Source organism: Microtus oregoni, unplaced genomic scaffold (genome assembly GCF_018167655.1).
Source record: "Microtus oregoni isolate MIOR12 unplaced genomic scaffold, Mior012 000050F_002, whole genome shotgun sequence".
Taxonomy (NCBI): Eukaryota; Metazoa; Chordata; class Mammalia; order Rodentia; family Cricetidae; genus Microtus; species Microtus oregoni.
Window position 1 is genome coordinate 1,654,397 of NW_024543226.1, and position 19,391 is coordinate 1,673,787.

The following is a 19,391-nucleotide window of genomic DNA, read 5'->3' on the forward strand; positions in this document are numbered from 1 at the left end:
AAAGAGAGAGGCAGAATGTCTCATGTCCTCTGGAGAGAGGGGCAGATCTGAAGAGGCAAAGGTGATGAGGAACGGCCTGATGTTAGAGGCCTGCTTGCCACCGGAGCTGCAGCTGAAGGCCATGTCTGGGTCTGTGGTCTTACTGCAGCCAGAGCCTGTGTTGATGTCACCTGTTGCCTAGAGGGCCATGCAGATGCCTGGGGTATGGGCTACCTCCTGGGGTATGTTGGTGTCCAAGGGTCACCCTGAAGCTGGGCTGATGTCCACTGAGTGACCTGCACTGCCATTCAGGGCCATGGGGAATGTCTGAGTCTGTGGCCCTACTGTAGCTAAGATCTGTATTGATTCCCATGACCCAGTTGTTGCCAAAATCCACAAGGATGCCTCAGGTTTTGGGCTGACCCCTGAGGCCATTTTGATGCCTGAGGACCATGGTGCTGCTAAGACCATACACATTTGGGTGGCCTGCAGTGCCATCCGGGACCATACTGACATCAGGGCCTAGATAGCCATGGGGGGAGGAGGGGATGTCTGGGTCTGTGGCCCTACTGCAGCCAGGGTGAGTGTTGATGTCTGTGGCTCCTGCTACCTTTGAAGGGCATGTGACTGCCTGGGGTCTGGGCTACCATCTGGACCATGTTGGAGTTCAGAGACCACACTACTTATGGGCCCACTCTGATCTGAGAGACTTTGCACTGCCACTGGGGGCCATGGTGACAACTGGACACAGCTGGACCCAAGTTGCTGCTGCTGACTGTGTCTGGGTTCATGATTCTGGTGCATCTAGGGTCTGAGCTGATGTCTGTTGTCCGTGTTACCACAGAGGCCCATGTGAACCACGTGTTGAAGCACAAGGCTGTACTGAGTTGGTACTGTACCTCCCTGGCACAGGAAGAGTTGCCTCCCCAACTGGAGAACTGACCCCTCCACTGTTCCCACCCCTCATAGATAGTTGCCTCCCCACTTGAGAAAGCTACCCCATCCCTCACCAAGGGCTTGAGAGAGCTGACTCCACATTTCAACTGAGGGCGTTGGTCCCAGAAGCCCAGACTGACCAACTCAGCTAACACCCAGGCACACATGCAGGACTTAGCACTCCCCAGCATCTACCCCATCTACGACTTGCTGGAGCACGTGAAAAGACTGGTCCTGTGGAACCAGAACCGCAGGATCTCCATGATTTGGGGCAGCAGAAGGATATCCAGGAGGAGGAGATTAGGTGAAGGCCCAGTGATGATGGTGTATCAGAGACCAGAGGCCTTGAACCTGACCAGTGACTCACTGCAGTAAACATTTGTAAGTAACGCTGTTTGGACGGAAGGGTGTATATACTGCATGATACACAATAGCGTCTAACTCCATTAAGACAAATTAAGAGGCAGGAAAGATGGAGAAGGAAAGTAGTTTTTCTTTCTTTGTTTGCTTTTTGTTTGGTTGTTTTGTCATTTTGGTTTTCTTGTTTGTATGTTTTAATTAATATTCTTGTTTGTATTTGTATTTGTATTTTTTTTAAGTTTTTCCTTTGGAGAGAAAGGGTGGATGCAGAGGGACTGGGAAATGAGTGAGATTGGGTACATGTTGTGAAGTTCCCAAAGAATCAATAAAAAGATTTTTGCTGGGGAGTGGTAGCACACGCCTTTAAACCCAGCACTTGGGAAGCAGAGGCAGGCAGATCTCTGTGAGTTCGAGGCCAGCCTGGACTACAGAGCAAGTTCCAGAACTGACTCCATTGCCACTGAGAAGCTCTGTCTTGCAAAACCAAAACAAACAAACAAATAAACAAACAAACAAACAAACAAATAAATAAATAAATATTTTTATGCATAAAAGAAGAAATACAAATATAATATTAAATAAGTTGGACAGGTCTAATCCCAGAACAGAAAAAGAGTTGGATAAAAAATGTATAATTTTAAAACCAAGGATTTTAATTTTACAAAACATTGGCAATGAGATTTTCTAGTTTTCTGCATAAAAGCCCTGCCCTTTATGACTCAATTCATTCTAAAGTGTTTTTATTGTTGTGTTTGAGATAGGCTTTCATATAGCACAGGATTGCCTTGAATTCTCTGTATTACCAAGAATGTCCTTGAGTTTTTAATGTGCCTCCATCTTTTGAGTGCTGGGATTACAAGCATTGTCACCATATCAGGTTACAAAGCAGTCTAGTTTTTATTTTTAAATATTTATTTTATTTTAAATTATATATATATATTATGTATATATGGTGGGGCATGTGTGTGGCATATGTGTACAAGAGTGCAGGTATGTGCAGAACCTAGAGGAATTGGGCCTCCTGGAGCTGGAGACAAGTGGTTGTGAGCCACCTGGTGGTGGCTGCTAGGAACTGAATTTGGGCCCTCTAGAAGCATAGCACGTGCTTTTTTGTTTGTTTGATTGATTTTAAATTAATATTCCTATTCTTATTTGATTTTAAAAAACTATCTTTTTCATTTTACATCCCAATCCCAGTTTCCACTCCCTCCCCCCTCCTGTTCTCTTCACCTTCCCCTCACTTTACCCTCCACCCACTTCTTAGAGAGGGTAAGGCACCTTGCTTTGAGGAAGGTCCAAGGCCCTCCCTACTACATCTAGGCTGAGCAAGATATCCATCAAAGAGAACGAGTTTTAAAATGTCAGTATAAGCAGTAGGAATAAATCCTGGTCTCACTGCCAGTGGCCCTGCAGTCTGCCCCAGCCATACAACTGTCAACCACATTCAGAGGGTCCAGCTTGGTCCTATGCTTATTCCTTCCCTGTCTGTCTGGAGTTGGTGAGCTCCCACTAGCTCAGGTGAACTGTTTCAGTGGGTGTCCCCATCATGGTCTTGACCTCTTTGTTCCTATTCTCAGTATTCCCACTCTTCAACTGGACTTTGAGAGCTCAGCCCAGTGTTCTGCTGTGAATCTCTGCCTCTGCTTCCATCAGTTGCTGGATGAAGGTTCTATGGTTACATTTAAGACCGTCATCAATCTGACTTCAGGGCAAGGCCAGTTCAGGCACTCTCTCCTATATTGTTTAGGGTCTTAGCTCTGGGGTCATCCTTGTGGATCCCTGGGAATTTCTCTAGTGCTAGGTTTCTTGCTAATCCCATAATGACTCTCTCAATCAAGATATCCCTTTCCTTGCTCTCTGTCTCTGTCCTTCCTCCATTTCAACTACCCCGTTCCCTCAAGTTCTCCTTTCCCCTCCCCCTTTCCCCTCCTCCTCCCCTTCAGCCCTTCCTTCTCCCCCTCCTCCCATGCTCCCAATTTTTTTCGGATCTTGTAACACTTGCTTTTAATATCTGGTTTATCTTTCCAGTCCCCCTACAAAGCATTTTCTCTTTTGCTATTTCTGTTAGTATTAGTAGTTTTGGGTTTGCAAGTGTGAATAGTTCTTATACAGAAGACTGTTGTTGTCTGTCTTGAATCCAAGTTATTTTTGTTAAGTACATACTTTTGTTATTAAAGTGTCTTGGACTTTCTATGTATACACACATACACCATCAAAAATGAAACAGGGGGATTGAGATGGCTTAGTAGTTAAGAATATTTGTTTTTGTAGAGGACTGGCACCCAATACCTACAAGGTGGCTTATGATTTCCAATTCCAGAGAATCTGGCATCCTCATTTGACCTCCATGGGCACCAAGAGTGCATACAGTGGACTTACATATGTGCAGGAAAAATACTCCTGCACATAAAATCATAATTAAATCTCAAATAACACAGAAAGTGATCAACCCGTACAGAATTCATGTTTTCAAAAGAAATAGGCTGAGCTTGGATGGTTCTAGTGTCCTGTATGGGCTGAGCAAAGGTCAAGAGCCGCTGCAGCCAGCTGCAGGCTTGGTGCCCAGTTTTCCAGAGCGTGTGAGGCAGCTGAGGCTTGCCACTCCGCACTGTGCCATGTTCACGCCACCCCCTACTCTGGTCAAACTAGGGCAAGTTAAAGTCTTCAGAGTTCTGTATATTTCTGAACCCAGAACTCCAGATGAATTGTACTTTGAGAAAGGAGTTACTATCTAGGAAAGGAGATATTATCTACATCACAGACATTAATGACACCAGATGCTGGAAAGGGACCTGCAAAGGCAAGGCAGGCCTGACCCTGAGCAACTATGCGGCTCAGCAGGACGGATTCATTGACAGTCCATAGCATGAAGCTGCAAAAAGAGGTAATTTGAGCTGTAAACCCAGCCCTGTACTGGCTCTGTTGTGGGGGCCACAGAGGTATAGCAGAGGTGCTGTTAACTCAGCCAGATTTCGGGAGGAACTGGCAAAGCAAACAAGCCGGGAGATCCAGTTCTGCACGTGGCTGCCTGGAAGGGTTCTGCAGACATTGTCCACTTGCTACTGGCAAAAGGTTTGAGGACAGACTTAAGAAACATTGATAAGAGATGTTCTTCTGACATGGCCTCCAATGTCGCCTGTGAATCACTCAAAGAATCAGGGAACAGATGGGGTTCGAACAGTAAGCAAGTGTTATCTCCCCTCCCCCGCCACAGCAACACAATATTTTTATTAGTTATTTTGGAATTTCACACAATCTACTTGCTTCACATTCTCCCAGGTTAACCTTCCCACCCTTGTGCCCCCACCTCACCCCCTGACCCCCTCCAACCAATTCCGTCAAGTCTACTTTGTATTGCCTATATACTTATTGGAGCATGATCACACACCCAGTGGTCTTAAAGAAAACCAAGTGTCGTCATCATTGTTGTCATCATGTCTGCTTGTGCCGCCCCCCACCACCTGAAGCCATCAACTCTGAAGAGCTGTGACGAGGTTGATCCCTTCTGGAGCTGCTTTGATCACTAAACTTCTTTTGCTTTTGTCATTCCCAAACCTTGGTTGTGTTACTAGAAGAGCCTTGATACCTTCTTCCTAAAGTTTGTTTGAACATGGCACTCCTACACCGTGATCTGTGGCAAGTCTGCCTGTCCATGAGCAATGCTCACCCATGGCTTGCCAATAAGTGGCCTGACACTTTTATGTTCACCAGTGTAGAACAACAGCAAAAAGATTACTTCTATTTGTCAAGCTAAAGCAATGTAAATACTTTTCTTTCTTTTAAAAATATCGGTATTTCTAAGAGAGTTCTTTAACTCAAGGATTGTGACATTTTGGGTGGGTTTTTCAAGGGGAAATGCTTAGTATAATGATAGATCAAAATTCTCAATGGAAAGTTGTCAGCTATTCTGACAAAGTGAAAACAAAACGATACTGAAAATGGACATTTAAAGAGAGATTTTTAAAAAAAATAGGCTTCCCGCAGCGTCCAGCTGGAAGGGGTCAGTGGCTCCTGTGCTGCCCTGGAGACTGCCCAGTTCAGGCAAGCACAGTTGTCTGAACCTGCCTTCTAATGAGGCTGTGTCCCCGTCCTTGTGGCCCTCTGCTCGGCTGCACAGTCAGCTCCTCGATACCCCCAGCCCCAGCCCCATGGCCTTCTCTTACCTTGCCATCCACATGCCCACTATGGTGAAGATTGAGAAGCCCTGCCAGTCGAACCTGGCTGAGTGTAGCTCTTCACCAACAGCCCGAACAGCAGAGAGCTCCAGAGACACATAGCCAAGAGGAGGGTCTGATCTTCCTCTTATACAGAGGTTTTCAAAATAGGCTCCCAGCTGCTCTCCTCTCATTCTCAATGTGGGCCCCATGCTACAGACTCTGAATGAAAAAGTTCTGAAATATTAAGAACAGAGTCCTAGTTCAAGACTTAGGATTTATCTAAATTCGCTGCCCAGCTCAGAACAGACACATAGGGTTTCTGCAGCACTTATGCCTGCAGGCTTCTTTGAAACCACTCAGGAGTTCCTAAAGCCACATCCTTTAGAAGAACAGAAGCATCTCATAGCCTGCCCTGAAGAAGCACTTTTTGTGAAGAAGGGTCCAGCATGTCAACTTCCTGTTTCTTTTCAAGAATGTGGTGCTGTGCAGGATACTGTTTGGAGGTCTCCAGAGGACAATCTTGTGAAAACCCAACAGATAATCGCATTAAAACCACAAGGAGAACCAAAAAAATCTTAAAAGTGCTAGGCAGTGGTGGCACAACCTTTAATCCCAGTACTCAGGAGGCAGAGGCAGGTAGATTTCTATGAGTTCGAGGCCAGCCTGATCTACAGAGTGAGTTCCAGGACAACCAAGGTGACACAGAGAAACCTTGTGTCAAAAAATAAAAATCAAAACAAAACAAAAAAAAAGAGACCCACAGCACAGATAAGATAAACAGTAGGGGGCTGGAGAGATGGCTCAGTGGTTAAGAGCATTGCCTGCGCGTCTAAAGGTCCTGAGTTCAATTCCCAGCAACTACATGGTGGCTCACAACCACCTGTAATGAGGTCTGGTGCCCTCTTCTGGCCTGCAGGCATGCATGTAGGCAGAACACTGTATACATAATAAATAAATAAATCTTTTTTAAAAAAAGATGCACAGTAGAGGTGAAGTAATGGCATCCCTTAGTTACCTTCCAGGTCTAAAGTTACCAAGAAAAAAGTAACAGTTGGTTGCATGCAAAATTGATGGAGCTCACCAGCTAAGAACCAAGGGCAAACATGACAAATTGTGAGGGTGAGTTGTGTTCAGAGTCACAGTGCCTGCTTAGGCGAAGGGCAGCACAAAAAATGTGGTGCTGCCTGTCTTCATTTTAGGACCTGTCATTCTAGGATTCTGAGGCCACCCTGGGAGAGGTAGAGTGAATACTACAATGTGCTTCTGGAGCATGAGATTCAGTGTCCTCTAAAGCAATTCCCTGCTGCCTCTGCTGCCCTTTGAAATAGTGCACAGCCAGATAGGGACCAGTGAGCTCCCAATTTCAAACATGCGCATGTGCACGTGTGTGTTCATGTAAGTGTGATGTAGGTGGGTCTTCTGTTTTGTGTTTGTGTTGTTATTTCGGATGTAAAGCTAGCCGTGCGGGAGCCGAGTGGGACAAAAAGCAGGCCCGCTCCCTCATCACTACGTAAGTGCATGTGTATTGTCTTCTTATGTAGTTTAATTGCCAAACATCTAAAGATTAATGTGTTGTATGTGTAAATATTTCATGCATTTAACACTAGTAACTGTCATACTTTGATAGCAACAAAGTTTTTTTTTTTTTTTCCCAAGACAGGGTTTCTCTGTGTAGTCCTGGCTGTGCTGGAACTCCCTTTGTAGACTAGGCTGACTTTAAACTCACAGAGATCAACATATCTCTGCCTCCCGAGTTCTGGAGTTAAAAGCCTACACCACCACCGTCTGGCACCAGCAAAGTTTTAGAGATAAAATAGTTCCTTGCCAACAGCAGGTAACATTATAGCTTCATGAAATGTGTGTGGAGAAGTTCTGTGTGTGAGGAGGAAAAAGAAAATAAAAATGAATCTGAAAGAAATAAAATAGATCATTAAATCTCATTTACCATTCTTTATACAGATGCTATTATCTGCTGACTTAAGAACAGCAATGCCCAACAGAATTTTCTGTGTAATGGAATGGTCTATTGCTCTGCTGTCCCATAAATGGCCTCTAGACACATGGGCTATTGGGCACCTGCATGAATCTAAAAAGCTTTTCTCATTGAGAAAGATGGCTGTCTCAGTAAGGGTTTCTATTCATGTGCTGTAACGGCGTAAATGAATGCAGACAGAGTGTAAAAATATATATATATAGCTTTAATGTAGAAATAGACTTACAGAACCACCGTTCCCGCGGAGACCAGGAAAGCAGAAGCGAGCAGCTCGGAGCTTGCTCGCCAAATTTATAGGCAGACATTAGCCCGAGGCGAACACGCCCCTTAAAAGGCGGGACTTATCCCTACATCTCCCCTTTTTGTCTAAATAAGACAGAACTAAACCAAATACAACTACATACAATAACAACAAATAATAAATACAACAAACAATATTGAGAACAAAAGCTTTGCTAAACATTCTATCTCAAGAAGTCCAAATAATGTAAAGAGTAACTACAATTATATAATCTTCAACTCAGTCAAAGATCTGAGAAGGGAATAAACACTACTCAACAAACGAGATATATCCAAAATGTGCAACAATTGACCGAGACAACTGACTACCTGGGCAATCACCCAAAGTCTCGTTTGCAACGTTGAGTCAACCAATTTTGGCTAAGGCCTAACATAACTGACATACCATTATTAAAGGCAAGGAACTTTTCAAAACTATCTTACCCTGTCTTGGCAGGATATGACAGTCCTGTTTTATCCATTGATGCACGCTCTGTATCTGTGTCAGTGGTTGAGGTATGGGCATTTCTTTGCCCAAAGGCCAGTTCTGCCAAATAGAAAGGCTCCAGATGGAGTGTTTTTGGTGCTCAACATTCTCTCGGGAATAGAGCGGTGTTGCCAGGAGCAATTGTGTCTCACTATCACGAAACTCTGAGTTAGATTAAAGGCCATTTTCTACAGCTCTTTGAAGAGGTTGAAGATTATCTATCTATACTGAGTATAATCTCTATATATCTAAAGAACCTGATTAGTCTAATTATAAATGACAAACTTAGATGACAATTAGTCTATATAATTCTCAATATCTATCTAACTTAAAGAATAAGACAATAAACAACTGTGAAACAAATGAGGACAATGACCTCCAAATATAAACACTGTACAAATATACATTGCAGTAGGTAAATATATATCAATACACAAATATTATATAAGTATCTTAATCAGAGGTAGAAATGTACACTGCAATATGGTAAATATATACAATATATATATATATATATCAATACAATATATGTCAATACATAAGAATGTTTTAAACAGAGGTAGAAACATGCATGCGTACAATAGTCCATATAATTTAACTTTGTTTCATTATACAAGAATTGATACCAATATATTTGTCTAAAAGCAGTAACTCACAATTATAAATCTATTATCCCATCATTCCCTCTTTTTTTTTTTTTTCAAAATGATCCTTGAGCTTATAAAATTCCTCTCCCAACCCTCAATCATATACTAATTATAATCAACCCCTAAATGATGTCCCTAAACCCAAGGGCAAACTTTACTGGGAGAGGGGACGTCGTTCTCTAGAATTACTTCCTGCTGTCATAGGGGCGACGTTCTTTCTGGGGGATCCTGTGAAAGTAAAATGATGGTTAAATTTCAAGATAATGTCTTTTAAAATTGCAAATAGTCTCTGAGTATTTTCGTGCAGGTCTGGCCAAAATGTTGTATAAGATGTGCACCATTTCAGCTAACCAAGTTGGAACTGTCTTGTGCAGCTGGTATCAAAAGCAGGTCTTGTAGTAGCGCTATCAGTATCATGACGTCATATCAACCAGGTGGAGTTGTTGTTATGGGGCCCCATCTTCTTCCTGGAAACTTCAAATGTCACTTCAGGAAAAACTCATTGTTCATTATGAAAAACTTAAACATTAATCATATAGACATATATATATATATATATTCAATGAAAGACATGATAGATATATTCAATGAAAAGTATGATAGATATGAAGAAATGCAAAGATGTTTTCTAAACTCATATTTCTTTCTGTCCCATATCATGGCTCTTGACATGAGACAGAAATTCCAGAAACTCTGGGTTTTTCTCTTACCAACAGGCTTGGAATTGGAGAGGGACTGAGCCAGAGTCCAACTTCAAAACCAGCTTTATAAATTTAGAAATATGGTTTAATATTACTTACACAACCCATTCAGTTGTCTTGATATTTCCTATTGGGCAGGTATTTTTCCATCTGTCAGTATCCAAACAACCAGGGTTCCTTGAATTTCTCAAAGATGAGTGTTTCCCTGTGGAGATAAGAACAGAACCCTGCCCCCATTTTATATGTTTTTCTTACCACCTGTATGAATATCATCGTTGTGGATGAGTTGTCATTTCTCCTTTCCAAGAGGTTTCTCCTCTTCAAATCGAAACTTTATTAATTTTGATGGTATCCACAATTTTTCTTCTCCTGTGGAAACAAGAGCAAAACCCCTTCCCCAACGTAGCACATCTCCTGGCTTCCACTGAGAGGTCAGCACATCTTTGAAATAAATCGGTTGATTTAGTTCAGCAGACTTTTCCATTATCCAATGTCTTTCTGCTGCTGTCGTTCCTTTCTCATTAGCGTTAAGAAAATTCAAGGTTAATAAAGCATTATGTAATCTATTTCTGGGGGTATTTTCGGTCCCTTTCTGTTTGTTCAGCATATCCTTTATAGTACGATTTGATCTTTCTATAACTGCCTGACCTGTAGGATTATTTGGTATACCTGTAATGTGTTTTATATTATAATATTCAAAAAAGCATTTCATTTTCTTAGATACATATGCTGGACCATTATCTGTCTTTATTTGCGCAGGTATACCCATGATGGCCATAACTTCCAATAAATGTGTGATTACTGAATCAGCCTTTTCTGAGCTCAGGGCAGTAGCCCATTGAAAACCTGAATACGTGTCTATGGTGTGGTGTACATATTTTAATTTGCCAAATTCTGCAAAGTGGAACACATCCATCTGCCAGATTTCATTCCTTTGGGTGCCCTTTGGATTAGCCCCTGCAGGCAGTGGCGTTTGGTTATAGAAAGAGCAAGTAGGGCATTTCTTTACAATCTCCTTAGCTTGTTGCCATGTAATTGAAAACTCTTTCTTCAAACCTTTGCTATTAACATGATGTTTTTTATGAAATTCAGAGGCTTGTAGCACACTACCAATCAATAATTGATCAATTTCTGCATTACCTTGTGCTAGAGGACCTGGCAGACCCGTATGGGATCGGATGTGTGTTATATATATAGGGCAAAGCCTGTTCCTGATCAAATCTTGAACCTGGAGGAACAATGAGGTTAGTTCAGTATCATCAGGTATAAATTCAGCAGTTTCAATATGTAAAATAACTCTTTCTGCGTATTGTGAATCTGTAACTATATTAATAGGTTCTTTAAAATCCCTTAGCACCATAAGAATGGCATATAATTCCGCCTTCTGGACAGAAGTATACGGACTTTGTTCCACCTTATCCAAGTCTTCTGATTTGTAACCTGCCTTCCCTGATTTATTGGCATCAGTATAGAATGTACGGGCTCCAGTTATTGGAGCATCACGGACGATTCGAGGAAGAATCCAAGAAGTTCTCTTTATGAAGTTAAGCCGCTTGCTTTTTGGATAGTTGTTATTAATGTCTCCCAAAAAATTAGCACAAGCTCTTTGCCATGGTTCATTATCTTCCCATAATTTCTTTAGTTCATCAGCAGTGAAAGGCACTATAATTTCTGCTGGGTCTATGCCTGCTAGTTGACGAAGTCTCAGCTTGCCTTTTATAATTAACTCAGAGACTTTTTCCACATAAGTTTTCAGTTTCTTACTTGGTTTATGTGGTAAAAAGATCCATTCCAAAATAATATCATCTCTCTGCATTAAAATTCCTGTAGGAGAAATTTTTGATGGTAGTATGACGAGAATACAATCGAGCTCTGGATTCACCCTGTCCACATGTGCCTGTTGTAATTTTTCCTCAATCATTGTCAGTTCCTTTTCTGCTTCAGCTGTTAATTCTCTGGGACTGTTTAAATCTTTATCACCATCCAAGGTTTTGTTCAAATGAATTATTAAATCAGGTGTTATTCCAATAGCTGGTCGTAGACTGGAAATGTCTCCTAACAGTCTTTGAAAGTCATTAAGAGTCCGTAGGCGATCTCTCCTAATTTGTGCTTTTTGTGTCTTAATTTTTTGCAAACCTATTTTATAACCTAAATAATTAACAGAATCTCCCTTCTGAATCTTTTCAGGAGCTATTTGCAATCCCCATTTAGGTAAAAGTATCTTTATTTCTTCAAACAGTCTGTTCAAGGTATCCATGTTTGAATCGGATAACAAGATGTCGTCCATGTAATGGTATACTATAGATTTGGGAAATTTCTTGCGTATTATTTGCAATGGTTGGTTCACAAAATATTGGCACAGGGAGGGGCTATTTAACATACCCTGGGGGAGAACGGTCCAGTGGTACCTCCTCGAAGGTTGAGAATTGTTATAACTAGGCACTGTGAAGGCAAATTTTTCTCTATCTTCTTTTTGCAAAGGTATAGTGAAAAAACAATCCTTTAAATCAATAACTATGAGAGGCCATCCTTTTGGTAATAAAGAGGGCAAAGGAATTCCAGATTGCAGAGGGCCCATAGGTTGAATAACCTTGTTGATGGCCCTGAGATCTGTCACCATTCTCCATTTACCTGATTTTTTCTTAACCACAAATACAGGAGAATTCCAAGGGCTGGTAGATTCTTCTATATGTCCAGCATCTAATTTTTCTTGTACCAGCTGTTCTAAAGCCTGTAACTTTTCCTCAGCTAAAGGCCATTGCTTTGTCCATATTGGTTTCTCAGTCAACCATTTTAGAGGCAAGGCTGTTGGTATCTCTGAAGGGACATCAATTGCTTGTTCTTTTACAGCCCGAATGGCCGGTTTTCTCCGTTTGTAATATCTTTTAATATTATTCTCAGAAATATAGGCTCTAGATTTAGCAGGAATGTTAATTTCAGTATTCCATTGTTGTAATAGGTCACGACCCCATAAATTCATTGCGATATTGGCTACATATGGCTTTAATTTTCCTATTTGTCCCTCTGGCCCTATACATTCAACCCATCTCGTGCTCTGCCTTACTCGAGATAGGGTTCCAATTCCCAGGAGCTGAACATTTGCATTCTGAAGAGGCCAATACGGATGCCAAGATTCTGGGGTAATGATACTTACATCAGCACCTGTGTCCAGCAGGCCAGTAATAAAAATGCCATTTACACACACTCTCAGTTTAGGTCTTTGATCATTTATAGAAGTTTGCCAAAACACACGTAACTTATCTTTCTGATCATTATTGCTTGTAACAGTAGGCATGGGGCTTCCTAATTGTCCTGATGAGGCACGTTCTCTGCAGAAACTGGATATGACTGAACCATGTTTGCCATGGGGGCCTGTGAGGCCCCCCCTCTCACGTTTCCCGACTGTATCAGGTTGCCTTGTCTATCTCTTGTAGACCTGCATTCATTCGTCCAATGTCTCCCCTTTCCACATCTTCTACATAAACCTGAAGGCTGAGTCCTCCTATTTCTGTTATTTCTAGAAGATGCATTATTATTATTATTTCTGAAAGATGCATTATTATTATTATTATTATTATTATTATTTCTGAAAATCCGTTGTCTACAATTCCTTTTAATATGACCCATTTTTCCACAATTAAAACATTTGGTATTCTGGTGTCTCCTTTTACCATTGGAAATTGCTTCTTCTACCCATGCTTCAGTGCCATAATCAAATGTATCAACATTGAGTGTATGCAAGACCCATTCTTCCAACGGCGCTGATCTGAGCTTTAAAGGACCCAAAATCCTTTTGCATTCCACATTTGCATTTTCATAAGCCAAAGACTCAATCATTATACGTCTTGCTTCTGGGTCAGATATTCCTATTTGTACAGCCTTAGTTAATCTTTGTAAAAAGTCACTAAAGGGTTCTCTTTGACCCTGTTTAACTCTGACAAATGATTCCATTCTCTGTCCTGGGTCTTGTACCCTGTCCCAAGCCCTTAAGGCTGCTGTAGTACACATGGAGAGTGTGTTTTCATCCAAATTAGCTTGTTCCTGAGGATCAGAAAAGGGCCCTTCACCTAGAATTTGATCTAGGGAAATGTCAATTCCCTTCGCTTTTTCCTGCTGTTCTAAGAGTCTAGCCTCTTGCCTGAATAAGCATTTCCATTTCAATTGCGGTCCACTCTCGAGTACTGCAGAGCTCAGCTGGAGCCAGTCTGAGGGGGTTGCTCTGCTTGTCGTGGCCCAAGATCTTAGCATCTCTTTAACAAAAGAGGCTTGCATCCCAAAAGTCATGACAGCCTGTTTTATTTCCTTGAGATCATTCATACGCACAGGTTCCCATGTATCCTCCTTGATGACCCTAGGGTTTTTGGAACCAATCACCTTCTCTGTTGTTATTACTGGAAAGGCAGGTAGAGCTGTAGGTAGAGCTTTGTGGAAATTGTCCCGGAGAGACTTACCCACAGATGTAGTTAAAATTTTCCTTTCTACCCTTTGCTCTTCCTCATCAGAATTTAGAAATTCCTCAATCTTTTCAATTCTATTCACCATTGCTTTCTGCAATGTCTGAATCTCCTGTCCAGAATTATGTTCCAAAGCCTTCATTGAGGATTCTAAAATATGAAGTTTGTCCGTTAGAGATAACATCTCATCTTTGGACATAATTTTTATGGCATAAACCGTGCCTTCTTGTATTGACAATCTTTCCGTCAATCTGTCATAAGCTTTAGACAAAATCCGATTGTCACATTCAGCAGTTTTGATTCTCTCAGTTAATGTTTCATTTCCTACAGAAAGGGACTGAATCTTATGGTCCAGATCAGCTGTTCCCTCTTCCATAGTAATGAATTTCTCCTTAACATCAGCCTGAAGAACTTCAACCTGATTCTTGAGAAGATTGTTATCAGCCTGGAGAACTTCAAACTGATTCTCGAAAAGATTGTTATCAGTCTGGAGAACTTCAACCTGATTCTTGAGAAGATTGTTATCAGCCTGGAGAACTTCAAACTGATTCTTGAGAAGATTGTTGTCATTCTCAATTGTTTTTAAGCGTTCAATCTCTGCCTTAAGAATCCTGGATTCGTCTCGTAAAGACTTTATCATATTTCTATTATCAAACCATTTGGTGCCAATGAAAACTACGAATCCCAGAAGGATCCATATATGTGGGGTGATAGACACCTCTTGTAAAATCTCCCACATGGTACAATTAAAAAAATCATTAAATTCTTGAACAGTAATGTGTTCAGACATTTTATTTATAAAAGAAAATTTTTTTACCTGCAAAGATCGGTTCCTGCCAGTGGTGGTCTCTGTGTTTTTGGAGCCTGTCCTAGAACTAGCTCTTGTAGACCAGGCTGGCCTTGAACTCACAGAGATCCGCCTGTCTCTGCCTCCCAAGTGCTGGGATAGAAGGCGTGCACTACCAAGGCCTGGCAGGCCTCAAACTCACAGAGATCAGCCTGCCTCTGCTTCCCAAGTGCTGGGATTAAAGGCGTGCTCTACCACTGCCTGGCCGGCCTCAAACTTGTGATCCTCCTGCCTCTGCCTCCTTCAGCAAATCCTACCGGCGTGGGCCACCACAACCGGCCAAGTCACTTTGTAACAGACCAAATCTGACGCTGTGGCAGCTTTTGTTGCAAAACCGCAAGTACTTGAGCTTCAGGCAGTGGGGTTCAGGCAGTGGGGTTCCGCTGCAAAACTTAGCCAAGGCAGGCAGAATGGGCCTGTGTCGCCGAGTGTGTCTCGGACTCGGCACTGGGGCCGGAGTCACGAACTGAAAAACAGCACCGGGGAGGGTGCTGTGTTAGCTAGCGGGCTACCCGCTTGAGTCGGGGGCAAAATAGCCCGACGTTGGACGCCAAAATGTAACGGCGTAAATGAATGCAGACAGAGTGTAAAAATATATATATATAGCTTTAATGTAGAAATAGACTTACAGAACCACCGTTCCCGCGGAGACCAGGAAAGCAGAAGCGAGCAGCTCGGAGCTTGCTCGCCAAATTTATAGGCAGACATTAGCCCGAGGCGAACACGCCCCTTAAAAGGCGGGACTTATCCCTACAATGTGCTAAAACACCATGACCAAAAACAGCCTGGGTAGGAAAGGTTTATTTCATCTTGCAGCCTGTAGTCCATCATCCAGAGAGGTGGGGGCAGGAACTCAAGGTAGGAACTGATGTCGAGGACATGGAGGAGTGCTGTTTATTGGCTTGTTCCTTTTGCTTTTCTTGGCCTACTTTCATATACCATCCAGAACCTCCAGCCAAAGGAATGGCATGGCCCGCAGTGATCTGGACTCACGCACATCAATCATTAGTCAAAAAGTGCACTACACTTCTGTTAGCTAGGCTTCTGTCCGAAAGGTAGAGGGTCCACCCACCCTTCCCTTTTTTCCATGACTTGCACCTGACCCAGAACTCTGCAACCTTCTACATGACATCCTCATGTAAAACACAGTCTGTCGCCCAGGTGGTTGTGGTGCATAACTTTAACCCCAGCACTCAGGAAGCAGAGGCAGGAGGATCTCTGTAAATTCAAGGCCAGCCGGGTCTATAGAGTGGGTCCCAGGACAGCCAGGGCTACACAGTGAAACCCTGTCTCAAAAACAACAACAAAACCACAGTCTGTCTCCAAGGCACAGAAGACAAGGCATAGGTGGCCAGTGGCCTAACACATTCCTTGGCCTTGGCTATTTCTCTCTTAGGCACTTTTCACCACTTGGTGCTCTATAGCAAGGTCCTTGTCTTTAATCTCCCCCCAACAGTCCCTCAAGTCTCCTGGTTCCTACCACTGTTTTTGAACTGACTTCTGCACTATCTCCCCCAGAGCCAGGGAGGCCCTGCCCTGAGGCCAGATTTCCACAACCTGACTAACCTGTCTAAGGGACAGCTGTCCCCTAAAGGAGGGTGTGCACTCGGTTCTGCGTACTGTACAGGTGGTGGCAAACAGACCATCCTGCCCCCGAGGATACCCTGTGTAGAGGAGAACTAAGGTTACTGAACAGATGGATCCTGGATTACCTCAGCAGGCTCTGTCTTCAGAAAATTCCTTAAATGGAAAAAGGCAGCAGAGGAGTTGGTGTGGAAGATACTTGAAAGACATCAGCCACTTGGGAAGGAAAAGGTCACAAGCCAAGGGACACAGGTAACTCTCAACTGAAAAAATGCCTCCATAAAATCTGCCTACAAGCAACTCTGGGGTGCATTTTTCTTCCTTCCTTCCTTCCTTCCTTCCTTCCTTCCTTCCTTCCTTCCTTCCTTCCTTCCTTCCTTCCTTCCTTCCTTCCTTCCTTCCTCCCTCCCTCCCTCCCTCCCTCCCTCCCTCCCTCCCTCCCTCCCTCCCTCCCTCCCTCCTTCCCTCCCTCCCTCCTTTTTTCCTTCCTTCCTTCCTTCCTTCCTTCCTTCCTTCCTTCCTTCCTTCCTTCCTTCCTTTCTTTTCTTCTAAGTGTTCAAATATCCCTAAGTGGTTTTTAGTTCACAAAATTGTTTGTACTAAAAATGGTTTTATATGTAAGCGCAACACTTACACCAGAGCACCCCCAAAGGAGCTTATTCTTGGTGACACCCTGACCTAACCCAGAATGACTAGCACAAGTCATGGCCAACAACTGTCAGGTAGTAAAACCACACAAAGCCACTATGCTTGTAATTTGTTGCCGTAGAAAGAACCAGAAACTGGGGGCGTGGAAGCTTCCCTCATTTTCCATTTCCTTAAACAGCTTGTCTTCGTCACAAGTCCACAGTGGGAGCCGAAGCCACCCCATGGAGACTGGGTTTCAGAGACCAGCCTGTCAGTGACCAGCAAGGAAAAACGCTCCAGGTTGACCACAAGATTAAGATGGCCTGTGGCCTGTGTACCTAATGTGAGGCTAAGCTGAGGTCAACACAGGCGCGCTGGGAATGTTCTGGGCCAAGGTTCAAAGCTGATGCCAACACGGGTAATCTCGAGGCAGGAGAATGAATTAGAAAGCATCATTCCTTTTAAAAGAAAATGTAGTGAAGGTGCCCAGAAGGTGGCTGCAGCTGAGGCCATGTCCTGTCCGGACCTCAAGGACAGGCCAGCACAGATGCCTGGATGCTGACATTCCTCCTCTTCCACAAAATTGAACCAGTGGAACGGCTGCATGTGGAGGACTGAATTCAGCAACAGAGACAAGGAGACCTAGTGAAATCCTAAGTTCCGGGACACAACACAGCAAGAGAAAGTGCCCCAGGCCTTGTCTTGGGACACCCTGGTTAAGAAGGGGAAATCTACTCCAATTGGCAGAAGTAAAACGCTAAGAGAACAGGTCTCTCTCAGCCGCCCCGCTAGTGCAGTAGCTGGCATCACGTAGTCATGCTTCTTAAAGAGCTAAGCGACTTGGCATCACGCAGCTCCTGATCTTTAGAAAAGGAGTACGGTACATTTCCCAGAGAAATTTGGGGGAACCGATGCTAGGAACCATCTCAGGAATGGTACGATTATTTGTACTGCACCAAGGGTGGAAACCTCCTCATATTCCCATCTCCAGAACACTGCAGTCCGGCATCAGCGGTTGGTAGACTGCCCTGAGACGCGCTTGGCTCTGGGAATGCAAGCTGTGATGTAGAGGGCGGTAGAGTCAGTCAGTCAGGGAGCCTGCCCTCTGGGTCTAGGGACGTAACTAAAGGTTTCTAGGGCGTACCATGTGCAGGAAAACCAGGATCGAGAGTGGCGGATCCTAAGATTCAAAAGGCCCCACTCCCAACACAGAACGCCGCAGTTCCATGCCCCACGAAAACCGCAAGAGTATCTGGGGGTCTGCAAATCTGCTTTGTGCTGTCCTTGGTTTGCACAGCCTAACAACCTCCCGAGAGAATCTCTGCCTGGTGCAACCCAGCTGAAACGAAGCTTAGCTATCTTTTGCCACCCTCCTTTATGCTGGATACTCGGCAAGTTCTGAAACAGAAAGAATATGAATCTCCATGGCAAACCCTAAGAAGCCGCACAGTGAAGCAGTGCTCAGCATACACCATGATCATCCGCCTTCTTTTGCTTTTCTAGTCACCTCGGCTGGGGAAAATCATTTTTCCTTTTAAAAATATTATTTCTCTATGGTTTTTTCTTTTGTGTATTTTATTTTTTAATCTTTTTCTGTCATTCTCCTGATTACTGAAGATGTTATTATATTTAAATCTTTTCTGTGGTGCCACAAGCCTCAGGCCCTCTGTGCACTGGCTAGGCTCTCTGCTAATGAGGTACACTACTAACTAGTCCAGTTGAGAGTAATCATAGCAAACTCCAGCCTCTATCCATTCCTGTTCAAACACTACTTCAACTTAAAGAATAGGAAGACAACACCCCTGAGTCATGGATCCTTCCACAGGCAGCGTCAACTATGAGGAACTCAGTTACAATTCCAGAGCAGATATCAAAATGAAAGCAGAAAGAAATTATGTGTTCTTTCTTTGTTTCTTTGTTTTGCTCAGTGATGCCCTAAATTCTTTTTTCCAAAGGTTTTTTATTAGCATATGTTAATTAAATGTAATAATGATGAACTATGGGACATCTTACAATTCTCTCTCTCTCTCTCTCTCTCTCTCTCTCTCTCTCTCTCTCTCTCATTTTCAAGATAAGGTTTCTCAGTGTAGCCCTGCTGTCCTGGAACTCATTCTGTAGACCAGGTTAGCCTTGAACTCACAGAGATCCACCTGCTTCTGCCTCTCAAGGGCTGGGATTCAAGGCATGTGCTACCACCATCCACCTTCACTTCACAATTTTTAAAACAAAAACATTTTAAATTTTTAATCTTCAAAAAACTATTATTTTTCCAAAATCACTATGATTTGCTTAGAAAAATCAGTGTGTATCTTCAAAGTGTTTTCCTTTAACAGAAATTTA

The 19,391-nt window shown here is 43.1% G+C and overlaps 1 pseudogene; it reads left to right on the plus strand.

Moving 5' to 3' along the window:
- Positions 1-3,890: 3,890 nt before the first annotated feature.
- LOC121436686 lies at positions 3,891-18,120 on the plus strand (annotated as a pseudogene).
- The last annotated feature ends 1,271 nt before the right edge of the window (positions 18,121-19,391 follow it).